Genomic DNA, 5966 nt, shown 5'->3' with positions numbered 1-5966 from the left:
AATGATTCTGTAAAATCTTCCTATGTTGACAGGTAGTAACCCCACTAGAGGGGGTGAGGATTTGATAATATGGGTAACTGTTAAACTGTGTTGTATATTTGGAACCAATACAAGATTGTATATCGATGATACTTCAATAAAAACTTTTGAAAATTAAAAGAAATGAAGGTAGGCATATAGTAATGCTAGGTCTTGTTACTATGTTTTTTCTCTCTCTTTCCTTGAACCTGCTTTAAAAAATCCATTTGATATCTCCCAACTTCAGATGCTTCCATTCTCTCCCAAACCTTGCATCACTTTTCTTCAGTTTTCACCTCCTCTTCTATTTTAGTCCAGATGCTAGATCTATCTCTTCTATTAGTCACTGGCTAAACCCTTCACCTCCTTTGATTTTTCACTGTCCTGCATATCATCTGAAAAAACCATAACCATGGATCAGTCCAACTGTCTTTAAATGTTTGGTCTGCTGCTCTAAGTTCTTCCTTTCCCAATCACAGTTGAAGAGGTACTCTTCTTTCAGTCTGAAGCTAACTACATTTCTTATCCGTCTTCAGGTAAATGATCCTATCTCCTCTATCTTCAGTCTTGTCTACTGCTTTCAATGAAAGTATGTTCCTTCTCATTGACATTTAAACATCCTCAGTGTCTCCCACCATAGAACAAAATGCAAAAGAAACTATCAAAACACACCCTTCAATGACCCTGTATTTCTATCCAGTTCCTGACCTAGAAGAGCAATGCTTCTAGATTCTAGATTTCTGGAATCTAGAAAAAGCAGTTTACACAATGCTGTCTTCACACGCTTATTAGCATTAGCTCTTTAGTTCACTGTGATCTGTATTTTGTCTCCCTCTTTCCACTGGTCTTGTCTGCCAAAGTTATCTGTGCCTTATGGTGGCAGTAATAGAGGGTAGAAAAATACAGAAAAGTTTTATCTGTCCCACAGGATATAGTACAATACCTGACACTGAATAGGAGCTCAGTAAATATCTCTGGGAAGAAGTAAAGAAGAGGCACAAAGAATCAGGCTCACTATAACAAAAAAGTGACTTGCATTATTTCTGTCTTGAGCCCAGGCTAGTATAAATACATATTAAATTCAGTGAGAAAACTTCTCCTTGAAAGAATGGAGAGACTTGGGTTGATTTTGATTAGGTAGTAACAAATCATGCCAGTTGGTTTTTTAATTTTATTTTCATTAAATATTCATGAGCAAATTGCTAATTTATTTCAGAAACAAAAGTATAGAGTGACGAGTGACATGTTATCAAGTGTTAAAAAGAAACAACAGGCCAGAAATGGAGTCACTTTTGCTGAACCCCACCAAGACTTAATACCTAACCTAATTGCAGTTTCAGTGTCTCCCAGGAGTAGAATTTTAAACCAATCAGTCTGAAATTTCCTTATCAACACTAGTGAGACAATCTGCATAATAACACCCCCTTCCTTTTCCCCAAGGGAAGGTGACCTTGCCTGACACTGATTTTTTCTTTTCTTTCTTTTGCTAATAACCTCTTTGTCCCACACTGTTTCTGCTTATAAAATTCTTCCATTTTGTACAGCTCCTCAGAGCTCCTTTCTACTTGCTAGATGCAATGCTGTCCCAGTACTGAACTGTTGATTAAAACAAAGTAGATCTTCAAATTTACTCAGTTGAATTTTATTTTTTTTACACAGGTTTAAAGCATTAAGAGACAAGCCCAGGAATGTTTGTGAACCACAATTTGAGAAACACTTCTTGAGAGATCTAAAACATATGTGGAGGGAATGTGATCCCCTTTCCCCAGTTGCTCCTCACTATTATCTGTATCTTAGCTCCACCCCAGATTTGTTTGCATGCTCCTTTTCTGTCACTGATATTCATGGCAGCTTTTGATTTTTAAGGTGAGAAAGAGGAAGACATTTTCCCCTGAGTTCTGGTATGGAAGGAGAATTGAGGTATGGAGGATCAAGGGCTAGTCTTCCGTCTATGCAGGGCTGCCTTGACCCAGACCTCTTGGGTAGCCTCCATTCTCAGCTAAGTGGAACTTGGCTGCTGGAAGCTCCCAGTTGCTTCTTCTCACTGAGAATTGCCCGAGGCGTCAAAGAACTCTGCCCTGGGTTACATGTCCTCCTGCAGGCTGGATAACTAGATAATTCAGGGATACAAAGCCTGGTCAGCCTTGGTTGAATATGGGACAACTCTGAAGGGCCACACCAGATCTGGAGCACCCACAAAATCAGCTGAGGCTCCACTTGTAAGCACACTGCAGATTGGTATCTTCCATTGCTCAACCCTGCTTCCCTCACCTCCTCAAATGTCTGCTCTTATCTAAGACAGAGTAAGCATGGCAGTGAAGGACACAGATGGTCCTATCTGGATATAAACATGCCAGGATGGGCAGGTCCTTTGTGGTTAGCCACTTCCAGAATAAAAAAGAGTGGTGGTGGTGGTGGTGGTGGTTGGGTTCCAAACTGCCCTGCCTTCTGGGAGACCAGGGCTCAAGTAAAGTTCAGCACTGTCACTGAAGATCTTTCCCCAGTCAACTTCTAAGAAGCAATTGTCCAGCTCAGACTATGTCCCAGAGAACCACAATTTGCCATCTCACACTTTGGTCTGAGTTTGAGTCCTCTAGATAGATGCATTGGCACCAGAAATTTTTATGAGATAATAGGTGAGATTCTGGGCAAGCAAGGGGTCAGATACTAGCCCAAAGCTTTCAAAATTCTTCATGTGCAGTGAGACTGATGATCTGCTTCAGGGCCAAGGCGAGACATGGAATGGGAGTTCTTGGAGGTTTTTCTCCCAGCAATCCCCAGCACCCTGAAGATGGGAACCTGGGAAAGCATCTAGATATATGACCCTTGATATGTACCTTGGGCTTTGCTAGATGGGCAGTGATTGTGGTGAACCCTCTTCCTGCTGGATTGAAGAGCAGCAACCTGGGGGTGAAAAAGCAAGAAAGAACAGAGTGGACCCTATATGATGCTTGCAGCTGAAAGTCTCATGAAGGACTCTTGGAAAGTGCCAAAAGGTATATGAAGGGGACATTTGGAAATAGAAGTCTGATTTTCAGCAGTCAGGTTGGTGGAGGCCGGAGCTTCATGCTTTGGTCATGGAAAGAAAACTTGATCTTTCAGGCTGATAGAGTCTGGGAAATCTGGGTTCTATGAAGGAATCTTGAAGTCAGTCTCATTTAAATATGAATGTTATTTCTTGGAAAGTGGGGTCACATTAATCTACAATTGCATGAGGAACATCATGTTTACTAGACTCCCCCCATCACCAAGTGCCCCCCACAAACCCCATTACAGTCACTGTCCATCAGCATAGTAAGATGCTGTACAATCACTACTTGTCTTTGTGTTGCACAGCCCTCCCCGTGCCCAACCCACATTACACATGCTAATCACAACACCCCTTTTCTTCCCCCCACCCCTTCTTATCCCTCTATTTCTACCCATCCTCCCCAGTCCCTTTCCCTTTGGTAACTGTTACTCCATTCTTGGCTTCTGTGAGTCTGCTGCTGTTTTGCTCCTTCAGTTTTTTCTTTGTTCTTATACGCCACATATGAGTGAAATCATTTGGTACTTGTCTTTCTCTGCCTGGCTTATTTCACTGAGCATAATACCCTCTAGCTCCATCCATGTTGTTGCAAATGGTAGGATTTGTTTTCTTCTTATGGCTGAATAATATTCCATTGTGTGTATGTACCACCTCTTCTTTATCCATTTATCTATTGATGGACACTTAGATTGCTTCCATTTCTTGGCTATTGTAAATAGTGCTGCAATAAACATAGGGGTGCATATGTCTTTTTCAAACTGGGTTGTTGCATTCTTAGGGTAAATACTAGGAGTGGAATTCCTGGGTCAAATGATATTTCTATTTTGAGTTTTTTGAGGAACCACCATACTGTTTTCCACAATTGTTGAACTAGTTTACATTCCCACCAGCAGTGTAGGAGGGTTCCCCTTCCTCCACATCCTTGCCAACATTTGTTGTTGTTTGTCATTTGGATGTTGGCCATCCTAACTGGTGTGAGGTGATATCTCATTGTGGTTTTAATTTGATTTCTCTGATTATTAGTGATGTGGAGCATTTTTTCATGTGTCTGTTGGCCATCTGAATTTCTTCTTTGGAGAAGTGTCTGTTCAGCTCCTCTGCCCATTTTTTAATTGGATTATTTGCTTTTTGTTTGTTGAGGTGCATGAGCTCTTTATATAATTTGGATGTCAACCCCTTTCAGATATGTCATTTACGAATATATTCTCCCATACTGTAGGATGTATTTTTGTTCTAGTGATGGTATCCTTTGCTGTTTTTAGTTTGATATAGTCCCACTTGTTCATATTTGTTTTGTTTCCCTTGCCTGGAGAGATATGTTCATGAAGAAGTTGCTCATGTTTATGTCCAAGAGATTTTTGCCTATATTTTATTCTAAGAATTGTATGGTTTTATGACTTACATTTAGGTCTTTGATCCATTTTAAATTTACTTTTGTCTATGGGGTTAGACAATGGTCCAGTTTCATTCTCTTACATGTAGCTGTCCAGTTTTGCCAACACCAGCTGTTGAAGAGGCTATTTCCCCATTGTATGTCCATGGCTCCTTTATCATATATTAATTGACCATATATTCTTGGATTTATATCTGGACTCTCTATTCTGTTCCACTGGTCTATGGGTTTGTTCTTGTGCCAGTACCAAATTGTCTTGATTACTGTGGCTTTGTAGTAGAGTTTGAAGTTGGGAAGGGAGATCCCCCCTGCTTTATTCTTCCTTCTTGGGATTGCTTTGGCCATTCGGTGTCTTTTGTTATTCCATATGAATTTTAAAACTATTTGCTCTAGTTCATTGAAGAATGCTCTTGGAATTTTGATAGGGATTGCATTGAATCTGTAGATTGCTTTAGGCAGGATGGCCACTCTGACAGTATTAGTTCCTCCTAGCCAAGAGCATGGGGTGAATTTCCGTTTGTGTCCTCTTTAATTTCTCTTAAGAGTGTCTTGTAGTTTTCAAGGGTATAGGTCTTTCACTTCCTTGGTTAGGTTTATTCCTAGTTATTTTATTCTTTTTGATGCAATTGTGAATGGAATTTTTTTCCTGATTTCTTTCTGCTAGTTCATCATTAGTGTATAGGAATGCAACAGGTTTCTGTGTATTAATTTTGTAACCCACAACTTTGCTGAATTCAGATATTAGATCTACTAGTTTTGGAGTGGAGACTTTAGGGCTTTTTATGTACAGTATCATGTCATCTGCAAACAGGGACAGTTTGACTTCTTCCTTGCCATTCAGTATGCCTTTTATTCCTTTGTACTGTCAGACTGCCATGGCTAGGACCTCCAGAACTATGTTGAATAAAAGTGGGAGAGTGGGCATCCTTGTCTTGTTCCCAATATTGAAGGAAAAGCCTTCTGCTTTTCACTGTTCAGTATAATGTTGGCTGTGGGTTTCTCATAATGGCCTTTATTATGTTGAGTTACTTGCACTGTATACCCATTTTGTTGAGAGTTTTTATCATGAATGGATGTTGAATTTTGTTGAATGCTTTTTCAGCATCTATGGAGATTATCATGTGGTTTTTGTCCTTTTTGTTGATGTAGTGGATGATGTTGATGGATTTTTTAATGTTGTACCATCCTTACATCCCTGGGATGAATACCACTTGATCATGATGGATGATCATTTTGATTTATTTTTGTATTCGGTTTGCTAATATTTTGTTGAGTATTTTTTGCATCTACGTTCATCAGGGATATTGGTCTGTAATTTTATTTTTTGCTGGGGTCTTTGCCTGGCTTTGGTATTAGAGTGATGTTGGCCTCGTAGAATGAGTTTGGGAGTATTCACTCCTCTTCTACTTTTTGGAAAACTTTTAGAAGGATGGGTATTAGGTCTCCACTAAATGTTTGATAAAATTCAGCAGTGAAACCATCTGGTCCAGGAATTTTGTTCTTAAGTAGTTTTTGATTACCAGTTCA

This window comes from Manis javanica, chromosome X (genome assembly GCF_040802235.1).
Source record: "Manis javanica isolate MJ-LG chromosome X, MJ_LKY, whole genome shotgun sequence".
Lineage (NCBI taxonomy): Eukaryota > Metazoa > Chordata > Mammalia > Pholidota > Manidae > Manis > Manis javanica.
Note: the sequence above shows the minus strand (reverse complement) of the source record.